The sequence below is a fragment of the Chiloscyllium plagiosum genome, unplaced genomic scaffold (genome assembly GCF_037043375.1).
Source record: "Chiloscyllium plagiosum isolate Xiang-an unplaced genomic scaffold, Cpla_swu_hap1 HiC_scaffold_22, whole genome shotgun sequence".
Classification (NCBI taxonomy): Eukaryota; Metazoa; Chordata; class Chondrichthyes; order Orectolobiformes; family Hemiscylliidae; genus Chiloscyllium; species Chiloscyllium plagiosum.
Genome location: NW_028270160.1, coordinates 65,792,650 through 65,806,109, shown reverse-complemented (window position 1 = coordinate 65,806,109; position 13,460 = coordinate 65,792,650). Strand labels below are relative to the sequence as shown.

Here is a 13,460-nt window from a genome sequence, read left to right as displayed (position 1 = left end):
GAGTATCAGGAGGTTATATTCCCAGGGTGATGGTCCATCCATGTAAGTTACGTGAATTCTCAAAGGCCATTCGCTAAGGTTCCAAGGAAGGGTCACCGGACCCGAAATGTTAACACTGATTTCTCTGCAGAGACGCTGCCATACCTGCCAAACTTTTCCAGCAACTTTTGTCTCTACACTTCCTCAATGCAGTGCTACAGGGTTTTCTACATTTATCTAACTGATGTTAACTTCTAATTTCTGTGTTTAAACCCCGGAGGGTGGGTCTTGAATCAAGAACCAGAGGCAACAGGTTTTCCCTGAGTCACCTCTGGCACATATAGGGTCTCAGTAGTGGAGTATAACTTCCTAATGTTCAAAGAACACAGGAATCAAGGAACACTCTCATATCAATTGATAAACAGTATAACCTTCAAAGTTTGTGTGAAGATTTGTAGCTCAGGTGCTCGTTGTTGTGGTTCTGTTCGCCGAGCTGGGAATTTGTGTTGCAGACGTTTTGTCCCCTGTCTAGGTGACATCCTCAGTGCTTGGGAGCCTCCTGTGAAGCGCTTCTGTGATCTTTCCTCCGGCATTTGTAGTGGTTTGAATCTGCCGCTTCCGGTTGTCAGTTCCACACACAAAAGAAGTTGCATCAAGACACTATTCAAAAGGGCCACAACACACTGCAGTACACCAGAACTGCAAAAAGAGGAAGAAGAACACCTCTACAATGTATTCGCCAAAAAAGAATACCCCTGCAATTTCATCAACAGATGCCTAAGGGAAAGACAATGGAATGAGGACATGCCACAACCCAAAGGACTAGTCACTTTACCATACATCAAGAACATTTCTGAACTGACAGCCAGACTACTACGACCACTAGGACTCATAACAGCACACAAACCAACAGCCACACTCAGACAACAACTCACCAGGATGAAGGACCCGATACCCAGCATGAGCAAAACCAACGTAGTGTACAAAATCCCATGCAAGGACTGCACAAAACACTACATAGGACAGACAGGAAGACAGCTAACGATCCGCATCCATGAACACCAACTAGCCACGAAACGACATGACCAGCTATCCTTAATAGCCACACACGCAGATGACAAGCAACATGAGTTTGACTGGGACAACACTACTATTATAGGACAAGCCAAACAGAGAACAGCCAGGGAATTCCTAGAGGCATGGCACTCATCCACAGATTCAATCAATAAGCACATCGACCTGGACCCAATATACCGGCCACTGCAGCGGACAGCTGGAACTGACAACCGGAAGCAGCAGATTCAAACCACTATAAATGCCGGAGGAAAGATCACAGAAGTGCTTCACAGGAGACTCCCAAGCACTGAGGATGTCACCTAGACAGGGGACGAAACGTCTGCAACACAAATTCCCAGCTCGGCGAACAGAACCACAACAGTATAATCTCCCCCAGCCGGGAACAGCCCATAGTTTAGTGTGCAGTTCCCAGTTATTCAGATTGTCTTCCAAACTCGTGTTTTATTCAAAACAGAAGTGTCTCAGTTGCAATGTGTTGGTGTTGTCATGGATACTTTGCATTAGATCAATAATCCAGTCGACTAATCACCCAGAGAACAGGAGCTCAGAGCCCGCTGTGGCTTCTGGAGTTATGGTTCGAGTTACAGAGAGAGAGTGGTGGGCTGGCTCTCTGCAAAATCTGAATTCCCAGCTCCCGTTTCTGTCCAGTGTCTGCTGTAATGTACCAGCAAAGCCCAGTGTAAGCTGCAGGAACAGTGCTTCGAGTCTTTCAGGACAATTCATTAACATCAGACTATGAACACTTTCCTCCATTGTGACACTTCAACCTCCTCCCATCCCCGATGTCTGTAATTTAGTTTTCATTGTTATGCTTTCAGTCAGAGCTCAGTTTTATTCTGTTCCTTCTCTGAATCTACTCCAAGTCTTCTCTACAACCATTCCCAATCCCTTTGTTACCTGACACCTCTGATCGCTAAACTCCCCTCTCCTTTCTCTGAACTCCCTTCATGTTTCACTTGTTCCTCCTCCATTTCCAACAGTGTGAAGGTTATTTATTGATTTGCTACCAGTGCTACAGGGTGGCACAGATTCTGTAAAATGCTCAGATAGAGCCCAAAGTGGTGACTTGTGCAGCTAACATCCAAGACAGGTGGGGTTAGGAATATGAAGGGGGTCTGGCTATCAGCTGGGGATGGATGGAGGAAAGAGGAGGTGGGAATAGACACAGGGGGTATTGCAGAAAGCTCTGTCACATCATTGGCTCAGTGGTTAGCACTCCTGCCTCACAGCACCAGGAACCCGAGCTCGATTCCCGCCTTAGGTGACTGCGTGAAGTTTGCACATTCTCCCCGTGTCTGTGTGGGTTTCTGGACTCAACAAGATGGCGGCGATTCTGTAGAATTGCTGTGGACAGCTCTGCCTAACAGCAAAGGCATACTCGTGCTTTTTGTCATCCCTAGCCAACTTATGTGGTGGAATTATTAGTTTAAAACCTTACAGAACACATATTTGTTCATATTTTGGAATGGGAAGGATGCCAAAGGGAAAAGAAGCGAGCAAACAGCAGCAGGGAGGACACTCCCCTGCAGCAGCTACCACACCAGAGACTGCAGCAGCAGCCTCTCCTGAACCACCCAGGGACCTGACAGACTCACAGGAATTGGCTGCGGCGATGTAGAGACTTACCTTGAAAGTTGGGGCTGCAATTGAGGAGATCCATGGGGAGATTCGTGCCCAGGTCCAACCTATCGCTTCCATTTTGCAGAAGTATGATCAGGAGATCCAGGGCCTCGGGGAGTGGCTGGAGGAGGTGGAGCGTCGAACTAAGGCATCGGAAGCTGCGATGGAGTCCTCATCCAGTCAAATCCAGGTGCTGGAGCAAGAGGTGCGGGATTGTGAAACCATTTTGACGACCTCGAACAAGGACAAGCAAAAAGTGATAGAAGCTTCTAGATTACTGGGAAATGATCCGCAGGCACTGCTTTACAAGAGGTCAAAAATCTTGTTTTTCCAGGATTTCTCTGCAGCTGGAATTCGAAAGAAGTTCGATGAAGTTAAAAAGAGGCTGAGGAACCTGGGCATCCATACTCCATGAGATACCCCGCAGTGCTCCACTTCAGCCATGAGGACTCAGTTTATACATTTGACAGCGGATAAAGCTAAAATCTTTGTAGATGCTTTAAAATAGACAGATTGGCCTGAAGAATATGGTTAATGTTTGTTCTCTTTTCCTTCTTTCCCCATGTTTTCCCTTCCTTTTTTATTCCTTTCTTTCTCCCTAATAACTTCTTTTTTCAGAAAGGAGGGAAGAAAGCTTGGAATAAGTTGATCCTTTTTTTAATAATTTGATTTTCTGATGGGAAATTTTGTGGAATGTTCTTTGTTGTCTCTACCCTTTTTGGTTTGTTCTGTTTCTCTTTTAGTTGCAAGGAGGGGTGACATGAAGCCAGGGATGGGTGGAGTGCTCATCCTAACTTGGTCTTTTTTCTGTTGATTTAAGGATCATCTCCTTGTTTTTTTTCCGACCGAAGGCTGGGGCACAGTCCGGGTTTGAAGGAGCTGTGAAGGAGGGGATGGGTAGAGTGCCCCCTATGGGCAGGGGAAGAGTCTTCCATTTATAGTTTTATAGTTGGTTTTCTTTGTAGTTTTTTGGTAGTAATAGTCGTTTATAGTTATGATAGAGTAGTTTTTGCATATATAGTTCTTCGGCTCTATGAGTCTTTATTTACTTGTGCTCGGTGCTTTGTAAACAGGGTTCTCCCTCCGAGGAATTCAAGGGTCTCTGAAAGGGGATATGGCTAAGTGTCTTATTAAGTGGTGCACCTGGAAAATTAAGGGAAGTAATTCGCCTGTTAAAAGGAAAAAGTGCTTTCTCGCCTGTCGTGGAAATTAAATTGACTCGACTCAACTATTAGCAAGAGCAAAGAAAAAGAACTTTATTATTATTTAAGCTCTGCATGCAGAGGGACCAATACACTTGGCAAAGATGCCTTGTGTAAGGGCACTTGAGCATAATTCAGATACTTTTCTTATACCCTTCTTATCACGCTCTCAAGGTCAAAGACTGGGAAGACTTGTTATTTTTTTCATTCCCTTGTTGTGGACATACTGTTCTTATGTTTTCCCTTAGCTTGAATGTTTACAAAGTTCAAACAAAGACAAGCTGTCTCCTCGACTGCAAAGTGTTTGCAAAGTTCAGCACAGTATTAAATTTAGAAAAGCACAGTAAATGTTAGATTTGTTAATTTTCCACTACAAGCCTTAAGAGAGAAAGGGTTGACATTGCTTTGTTGCAGGAAACCCATCTTGATGATGGGGAACACCTGAAATTACAACAGGGGGGTTATGACTGGGTATTCTTTTCATTCTTTACTACTAAAAGTAGGGGAGTGGCGGTACTTATTCAGAAAAGTCTTCCGTTCACATTATTAGAGCAGGCGAAAGATGAACAGGGACAGTTTGTGATACTTAAAGCCCTGATACATGGGGAGGAATATGGCATTTTAAATGCGTCCTCCGGCGCATCCCCTCAAATTTTTGATTAGTGCTTTCTCTAAGTTGAGTGCTTTTGGAACACAGCACATTATTATAGGGGGGGTTTTTAATTGTCTTGTGGATCCGACAGTGGACAGGTTGCCTTGTGGGCCCCCAACTATTTCTTCACAGGTGAAGCAGGTGGTTGACTTATGCGAGGAGTTGGGGCTGATGGATATTTGGAGAGGTCTTCACCCAACCGACAGGGACTTCACCTTTTTTTCAAACCCACGTAAATGTCACACGAGGATTGACCTCTTTCTGGCTCCCTCGGCCCTCCTGGATTCGATTATGGGTTGTAGAATTGGGAATATAGCTATCTCCAATCACGCGGCAGTATATTTGGAGGTTAAGGCCAAGAGTGAAGGGCTAAGTTTGTGGCACTGGCGTTTAGACCCTTGTTTCCTTAAGGATTCCAAATTTGTGGAATAATTTTTGAAGGAGTTTCAGGAATTCTTGACTATCAACTCAGGCATGGCTAGTAGTCCGTCTATGCTATGAGAGACTGCTAAGGCCTTTGCTAGGGGATTAGCTATTTTCCTACTCGGCTAGCCAGAAACAACAGGAGGAAGAACAGCAGCGTCTACTTGAGATGTGGTTGAAAGCCGCCGAGGCAGCACATTCGGTGTCTAAGCTGTCTTCGGTGACTAAGCTACAGTGGATCATGGCTCTCCGGGCTGCCTTGAATTCAATACTGACACAAAACACAAAGCAAGAACTTGCTTTTGCTAGACAAAGGCTGTTCGAATATGGTGATAGGCCAGGGATGTATTTAGCGTACCTGACTAGTAAAATGCGTGCTCCCCAATCCATTACTGCAATCAGAGACAGCGCCGAGGTCCTTACATACGATGCTAAAAAGATTAATGAGGCTTTTCGGAGCTTTTACTCTGAACTGTATCAGTCTGAAGTTTGCGAGGACAGGAGGGCTAAAATTGAGACTTTTTTTAAGAACCTGGACCTCCCAGGGGTAACCTTGGGAGCAGGCCTCTATCCTCAATGCCCCCTTGACAATTCAGGAAATACAGGAGGCAGCTAGGCAACTTCAGAGTGGGAAAGTGCCTGGCCCTGATGGTCTCCCGAGTGAGTTTTATATGGGATTCTGTCAGGGCCGATGTTGGAGATGTACAATCACTCCTATATGCATGAATGCCTACCACCATCTTTGAGAGAAGCTAATATTTCCTTAATTCTTAAGAAGGAGAAGGTTCCTGAGGATTGTGCCTCATACAGGCCCATCTCTCTATTAAATTCAGATTTCAAGATTCTGTCCAAGATCCTGGCGCTGAGATTGGAAAAAGTGTTGCCCCATATTGTTAAAGAGGACTAGATAGGCTTTATAAGGGGCTATAAGTGGTCTAATAATACTAGAAGGTTGCTGAATATGGTCCAAATTTGTCAGCAACGATCGGTTCAGGGGTTGGTGATTTCCTTAGATGCAGAGTAAGCATTTGACCGGGTGGAATGGCCATATCTTTTTTATGTCTTAGAACAGTTTGGGTTGGGTGGGGTCTTTGCTAGGTGGGTGGAGGTTTTATAATGCCACCCTCTGGCCACAGTCATCACCAATGGGGTGAAGTCTGGGAATTTTAGGATTGGTAGGGATAGTCGGCAAGGCTGTCCCCCCTCACCATTGTTGTTTACGTTGGTGATAGCGCCACTGGCAGAGGCCATTCATCAGAATGTCCACATAACTGGTCCGAAAGTGGGATCGAGGGTACACAAGATTACACTGTATGCGGATGATGTCCTTCTGTTTTTATCGAACCCGATGACCTCCGTACCCCACTTGATATAATGTATCAATTCATTTGGGGCTATTTCAGGATATTAGATTAACTTTGGAAAATCAGAGGCTTTGCCTTTGGGGAACCTTAAGGATGTACCAGAAGTTGAAGGTGCCCTAAGTTTCCTTTTAAGTGGTCACAGGCAGGCTTCCAATACCTAGGCATTTTTATTACCCCCAAGTTTGATCTGTTATTTCAGACTAACTTTGCTCACTTGCTCGACAATATTAGGCAAAATCTCCAGAGATGGGAGGCTCTTCCAATTTCATGGCTAGGCCGAATATCTCTCATTAAGATAAATGTTATTCCTCGTTTGCTTTATCCCATGTGTATGCTCCCTATAATGTTTCCCAGGTCAACGCTGCGGAAGCTTATGGGGCGGTTTGGTTCCTTTGTCTGGCATCGTGGGCAGCCCCTCGTCAAACTTACTAACTTGCAGTTGCCTCAAGGAGGGGGAGGAGTTGATTGCCCAGACATCAGGAGATATCAATTGAGTTCCCTGCTGTCCTTTGTCTGTGATTGGGTAGGTAATGATCCAAACTCAATATGGCTGAATATCGAGGCCTCCCAGGCAAAGTGCCATCTTATTAACCTGTTGTTCATGATAAGATGAGGACAGTTATGGACCATTGCCGGAACCCCATTGTCATTAGTACGGTCAAGGCATGGAGGGCGATGCATCAGAGTGAGGGTTGTTTCTCCAAGACTTTGCCACTTACACTATAGTTGCCATCCCAGGGTTCCAACCAGGGATGATGGACTCAGGGTTCAAATTATGGGCAGCGAGATGAGTTTCTAGTTTGGGAGACTTGTTTGAGGGAGGGGTTATGATGTTTTTTGAGCAACTGAGCCGCAAATACGGGTTGCCCAGCAGAGATCTTTACCATTTTTTTCAGGTTAGGGATTTCATCCAGAAGAAGACTACGCTTCTCATTAAGCCCGATACAGAGAGGTTGCTATGTTCCACAAGCACCTTTTCGGTTAGCGCCCTCTATCGCCTACTGGGTGGCAGGGCCTGGCAGGATATTAACCGGTTATGTGAGGTCTGGGAGCAAGAGCTAGGAGTGGAGATCTCTTATGAAACATTGGAGAACATATGGGAGAATGTTTGAAAGATCTCAATCTGTAATAGGACATGCGCTACACAGTTAAAAGTCCTGCACAGGGCTCATCTGGCACCAGACCGTCTGGCGAAGTTTAAAAAAGGGGCATCTTCAGTGAGTCCCAAATGTAAAATAAGTGTAGCTACTCTTACCCATTGCTTCTGGACATGCCACAGGCTCCGTGTTTATTGGAACGCGGTGGCGGGAGAGATAGGGAGGGTATTCAGGACTGAAGTGAAAGTAGACCCGATATCTCTCCTCTTAGGTCCACCGAATTTACCATCTTTAGACGGGCATGGGAAGAAACTGTTTAATATTCTTGCATACTGTGCACAGAAGAATGTTCTGGTGAACTGGGTGTCTGAGAACCCGCCGGGCTTGCTGGGATGGTAGAAATTAATGATAGAGAACATTCCCTTGGACTTTTTTACAAACATGGTGCACCACACAACAGACCATTTTTATAAGACACGGCAGCCCTACTTGAGTTATTTGGATCTAGATTTGTCAGTTATCTTAACTAGAATGTATGTTTAACCAGGATGGTTAGGTTTGTCAAGCCCTGGGCCCGGGAGGGTGGGGGGGTCTCCTGAGTTAGTACAGGTTATATACAATGCTCCCGTTACTTTGTTTGGGAGCCCTGCGCCAAGCATAGCTGTTCTGTATTTTGTGTTTTTTTTTGCTTTTCTTTCTTTTTTGATTTATTAGTTATTTACTTATTTATTAGTGTTGCTTTGCACAGTGTTAGGGTTTGTTTTGTATTATAGGGTAGGTTAGTAGTTAGAAGACTGTAGTTGTATTGTAATTTTTGTTTTTTTTCTTTTTATTATACTGATATTTGTTATTGATTGTATTTTTCAATAATTTTATGTTTGTAAAGTAAAAAAAATTGCTAATAAATATACTTACAAAACAAAATTGTTTGTTTCTAGTGCACCCTATTTGTAAGAAAGTCCAAAGGAATGTGTTCCATAATCAACTTACGCCGCCCCGACAGACCCGAGGGGTTCTCAGACACCCAGCACATCAGAATGGTCTTCCTAGCACAAAAAGTGAGGATGCTAAAAAGCTTTTTCCCACGTACATCTAAGGGAGATAAATTCGGCAAACCCAGGAGAAGAGAAAGCGGGTCCACCTTGACTTCGGTCCCCAAGACCTTCTCTATTGTTCCTGCCACAGCGCTCCAGCACATATGGAGCCTGTGACAGGACCACAAACAATGAGTGAGGGTACCCGTATTTATTTTACACTTGAGGCACATTGAAGACGCACTCTGTTTAAATTTTGCAAGACGATCTGGGGCCAGATGAGCGCTGTGAAGAACCTTTAACTGCATAACATGGGTCCTATTACATATCGAAATCTCCTTCGCATTCTCACAAATGTTCTCCCAAGTTTCCGGAGTGATCTCCACCCTAACTCTCTCTCCCAGGCCTCCTGCAATCGCTTGATGTCATCCGAGGAACCTCCGCCTAACAAATGATAGAGAGTACTCACTGAAAGTGCTCTTAGCCTGAAGCACCCTCTTTTCCATGTCAGATCTACAACACTCAGTCAGAAGCGTAGTCTCTTTTTGGATAAAATCTCTTATTTGAAAAAAAACGGAAAAGGTCCCTACTCGATAATTCATACTTAGGAGTTAATAATATTAATGTTTCATCTTCAAACAGGTCACCCAAACAAGAGAGTCCCCTATCCGCCTGGGATTTAAACCCGAGATCCATTATCCCTACCTGGTATACCAACTATGGGAGTATGGAAAGATGTTTTAGACATATTACCCTCCATCTGTCCCATTGCCCTCCACGCTTTGACAGTATTAATTACAATTGCATTGCTGCAATGTTCTGCAACGATCCTGATTTTGTCCAGAAACAACAGGTTAATAAGAGGACACTTTGCCTGGGAGTCCTCAATGTCCAACCATATCGACACCGAGTCCTTACAGGCCCAATCACTCACAAAAGATAGAAGGAAGCTCAACTGATATCTTCTGACATCCAGGAGATCCCTCCTCCCAACCCCTGGGGCATTTGTAATTTTGTAAACTTGATTAGGGGCCGCTTATGGTGCCAAATAAAAGAACTAAACCAGCCATTTAATTTCCAAAATATTTGTCTAGGAAAAAGCAAGGGAAGCATCCACAGAGGGCTTAATAAGTAAGGAAGAACATTCATTTTAAAAAGAGCAACTCAACCTAGCCATGACGTTGGTAGGGGCACCCATCACCAAAACGTCGATTTTCCTGCTCCTCAGATGCTGCCTGACCTGCTGTGCTTTTCCAGCACCCACTCTAATCTCCAGCATTTGCAGTACCCACCTCTGCCCCATTTTAGAAGGTTTTGTTTCATCTGGTCAAACAAATGAACAAAATTAGCCTTGAATAACTGATCAAAACTAGGGGTAACAGAGAGGCCCAAATAAAGAAAGCCTCCCAATGCCCACACAAAGGGGAACCCACGTTCAGTGTCCAGTATTCCCCTAAGACCTCGCAAAGGCATAGCCTCTGATTTTGAAAAGTTCATCTTGTAACCAGAGAAAAAGCCAAATGGATTAATACATTGTATCAGACAGGGCACTGAAACCGCCGAGTTTGAAAGAAAAATGAGAACATCATCTGCATATAATGTGACCTTATGCACCTTTGACCCTACCTTTGGGGCAGCTATAGTAGGGTCCCCGCGAATGGCCTCTGCCAGCGGATCAATCACCAATGTGACAAGCAAAAATGACAGGGGACAGCCTTGCCGACTGCCCCTACCAATGTTAAAATTATCAGACGTTATACCATTAGTGAGAACTGCTGCCAGAGGATCACTGTAAAGGACTCTTGCCCATCTAGTAAACACTTCACCAATCCAGGGTTTAAAAAAGATCCGGCCATTCCACCTGGTCAAATGTCTTCTCCGTGTTGAGGGAAACCACCAACCCTTGAATTGACCATTGCTGGCACACTTGAAATATGTTAAGCAATCTCCTAACATTATTAGAAGATCAAAGTTTGTGAGAAGATTTGCAGCTCGGGTGCTCGTTGCTGTGGTTCTGTTCGCCGAGCTGGAAGTTTTTGTTGCAAACGTTTCGTCCCCTGTCTAGGTGACATCCTCAGTGCTTGGGAGCCTCCTGTGAAGCGCTTCTGTGGTGTTTCCTCCGGCATTTATAGTGGCCTGTCCCTGCCGCTTCCGGTTGTCAGTTTCAGCTGTACGCTGTAGTGGTTGGTATATTGGGTCCAGGTCTATGTGTTTGTTGATGGAGTTTGTGGATGAGTGCCAAGCTTCTAGGAATTCCCTGGCTGTTCTTTGTTTCGCTTGCCCTATAATGGTAGTGTTGTCCCAGTCAAATTCATGTTGCTTGTCGTCTGCGTGTGTGGCTACTAGGGATAGCTGGTCGTGTCGTTTCGTGGCTAGTTGATGTTTGTGGATGCGGAAGACAGCTAACGATCCGCTTCCCTCATCTCCTGGATCAGCTGTCGGATTGCTCAGGGTTCCTCCACAATGTTCTGCTGTGCAGGCATTTCTTTCACAGCTGCTGAGGGAGCTGCAGTTACTTCCCCAGTTGTAGTCTCAGGCCTGCCCTATGGTTTCGAGTGTCCCGAGTGTTGAGACTTGGCCATTTGCTTCTCCTTAGTCATTCTCGCACGCTCAAAAAAGGATTTAAATGGTTGTATTACCATTTAGTTTCTTTTGGGAAAAAATTGTTAAGGTGGGGGGGGGGGGGATGAAAAAATATTACTACCCTGGGTTGAGTGCAGAGCTCAGCAAGGCTGATCAATTCAGATCGCTGCCATCTTGAATCCCCCCCCTTTCTTCAATTTTGATGAAGAGTCATTAGACTTGAAACATTGCCTTGATTTCTCTCCGCAGATGCTGTCAGAGGCACCGGGTTCTCCAGCATTTTCTGCTTCTTCTGAAAAAGCAAGTGAGTCAATGCTTTTCTCTGGAACCTTCAAATGTGTTTTTTGTCCCTCTATTTAACTGCTAATGCAATCCTTCTGAAAGCCCTGATTTACCTGCCTGCACCACACTCTCAGATACTACATTCCACATCCTAAAAACTGCTAGCTCGAAACAATCTTTCTCATGTCACTATTTTGCTGACCTGTGCAACAACCTGTTCAACACCTTCACCCTATGGGAACATTTGTCTGTATCAGGTTTCCACATCACTCCTGATTTTGAACAAGTTTCCTCACAATTTTCTCCGAGGAAAGCAGTCCCAACTTCTCCAAATGATCCATCAGCCTGAAGTTTCTCACCCATGGAATCATCTTTTCTTCTCTAATGTCTCTATGGCCTCCCTAAAGATTGAGGCAGAATCAGATGCTGTAGCTGGGCCAGAATTTTATCCATCTCTCCATCACTGTTTACTCCATCACTAGGATTTAACAGAGAAGAACAAAGCAGTAAAACTATTGTCTTTCTTGTACACCCCAAAATGGATCTTTTTTATGCCTAATGCAATTGTTTCCAAAGTACTGATCATTTTCCTAGTTTTTCTCTCTGGCTTAGCGGGATCCTGAGGGCAGAGGTATTTTGTTAAGGCCGTCCTCTATAATCCGTTGCTATTGGGTTTATCCCAACCATGTGGCTGATGCCCTCTGGCACAACACTGAGCCTTTTCTGATACTGCACCTAGGATCAGGGAGGGGTAGGGGTGACCTCTTCTCTACTGACCTCACATGCAGTCTCCTCAGTCAGGGGCAGGAGGAGGTGCCCTTCTTGGGAAGAGAAAAGTGGCATTTCCCTGGATTAGATCTTGCAGGGAGGCACCATTAAACCATGTGCCCACATGGTGTCTCCTCTCCAGCCGATTGCCAGCACCTTGGCACAAAGTTGAACCACGGGCTGAATAGGAGTGGGGAATGGTGATTCAACTGCACTATTGCTGTCTTCCCGTAAAAATGATTTATTTTTAAATTAAAAAATTTTTTAAATAAACATCATCTGTCTTTCTGGCACTGACACCTAGGTTGGCATTTCATTTGGCTCAAATTTCATTTGCAGAACAGTTTGAACTTTTCCAACCTGTCCAAGTCACCAAGTCCCTCACCTTTGAAATCGTTCTCGTGAATGTTTCCCACACCCCTTTCTGATAAGTGCCCACTCTACTCTAAGTGTGTCGCCCAGAACTGGATCTAACCCTCCAGCTCAGGGTGAATCAGAGTTTATAAAGATTGAATAGAACTTCTTTGCTCTTGTACTCAACGCCTCTATTTACAAGATCATGCACACTGTTTCAATTGTACTCACCTGAGTACCTCCCAAAAACACTCCACAGTACTTTCTGGAACTTTACTGCAGTTAACCTAAATGATTTTCTTGCTACAAATACAGTACAGGGCCCCTCTTGAAGCGAAATGCATAAGTGCTTGGCGAGTGACAAATGAAAATTTGAATGGATAATATGGTCCAAGTTTATAAACAGAACATCAAACCTAAAGGTCAGACTGAGTGACAGCAATAGTTCTCAGCATACACAGCGATTGCCTTCATGAACATCATTCTCAGCGTATGGCACTGCCCATGAGATGCTCCCTTCCCAGAACTGGGCAATGTGTAGAGAACACCAGTATGAACGCCATTCCTAAGGAAGTTATGGTACCCTGAGTTCATGGGCTCAAATCCCACTTCAGTGGGTGGTATTTAAATTGAATTAATGTCCACAGAACTAAAAAGCTAATTTCAATAACAGTAGCCTTGACAATTATCATTGATTATTGTTCAAAACCTACTGATTCACTAATACCCTTCAGGGAAGCAAATCTGCTGTCCTCATCCAGTCTGGCCAACATATGGCTCCAGGCTCAGCATGTGAAACACTCCGTTCCACGGCATTTAGAGATAAGCCTAGTCAGTGATGCTCACATCCCACTCGAGTCTAAGAAAGGTGCCACTGACCAATGAATGCCCTTTTCAGCAGGGGATATTCAGGATGTTCTGGCACAGTGCCCCATTGGTCCCCCAACTGCTTCAGCACAAGGGGGTTAATCTGTAGTTTGAGGGCTACATAAGATTTGAAAAGGATCAATAATTGGGAAGTGAGA

At 44.7% G+C, this 13,460-nt stretch overlaps 1 long non-coding RNA gene across 1 annotated transcript in view; it reads right to left on the bottom strand.

Moving 5' to 3' along the window:
* Window positions 1-2,817, bottom strand: part of LOC148146022 (uncharacterized) — a 30,916-nt gene extending 28,099 nt beyond the window's left edge. The window contains exon 1 of the long non-coding RNA XR_015761021.1: window positions 2,683-2,817. This is a non-coding gene — a long non-coding RNA (uncharacterized LOC148146022). The remainder of the gene's footprint in view (window positions 1-2,682) is intronic.
* Between the last annotated feature and the right edge of the window lie 10,643 nt (window positions 2,818-13,460).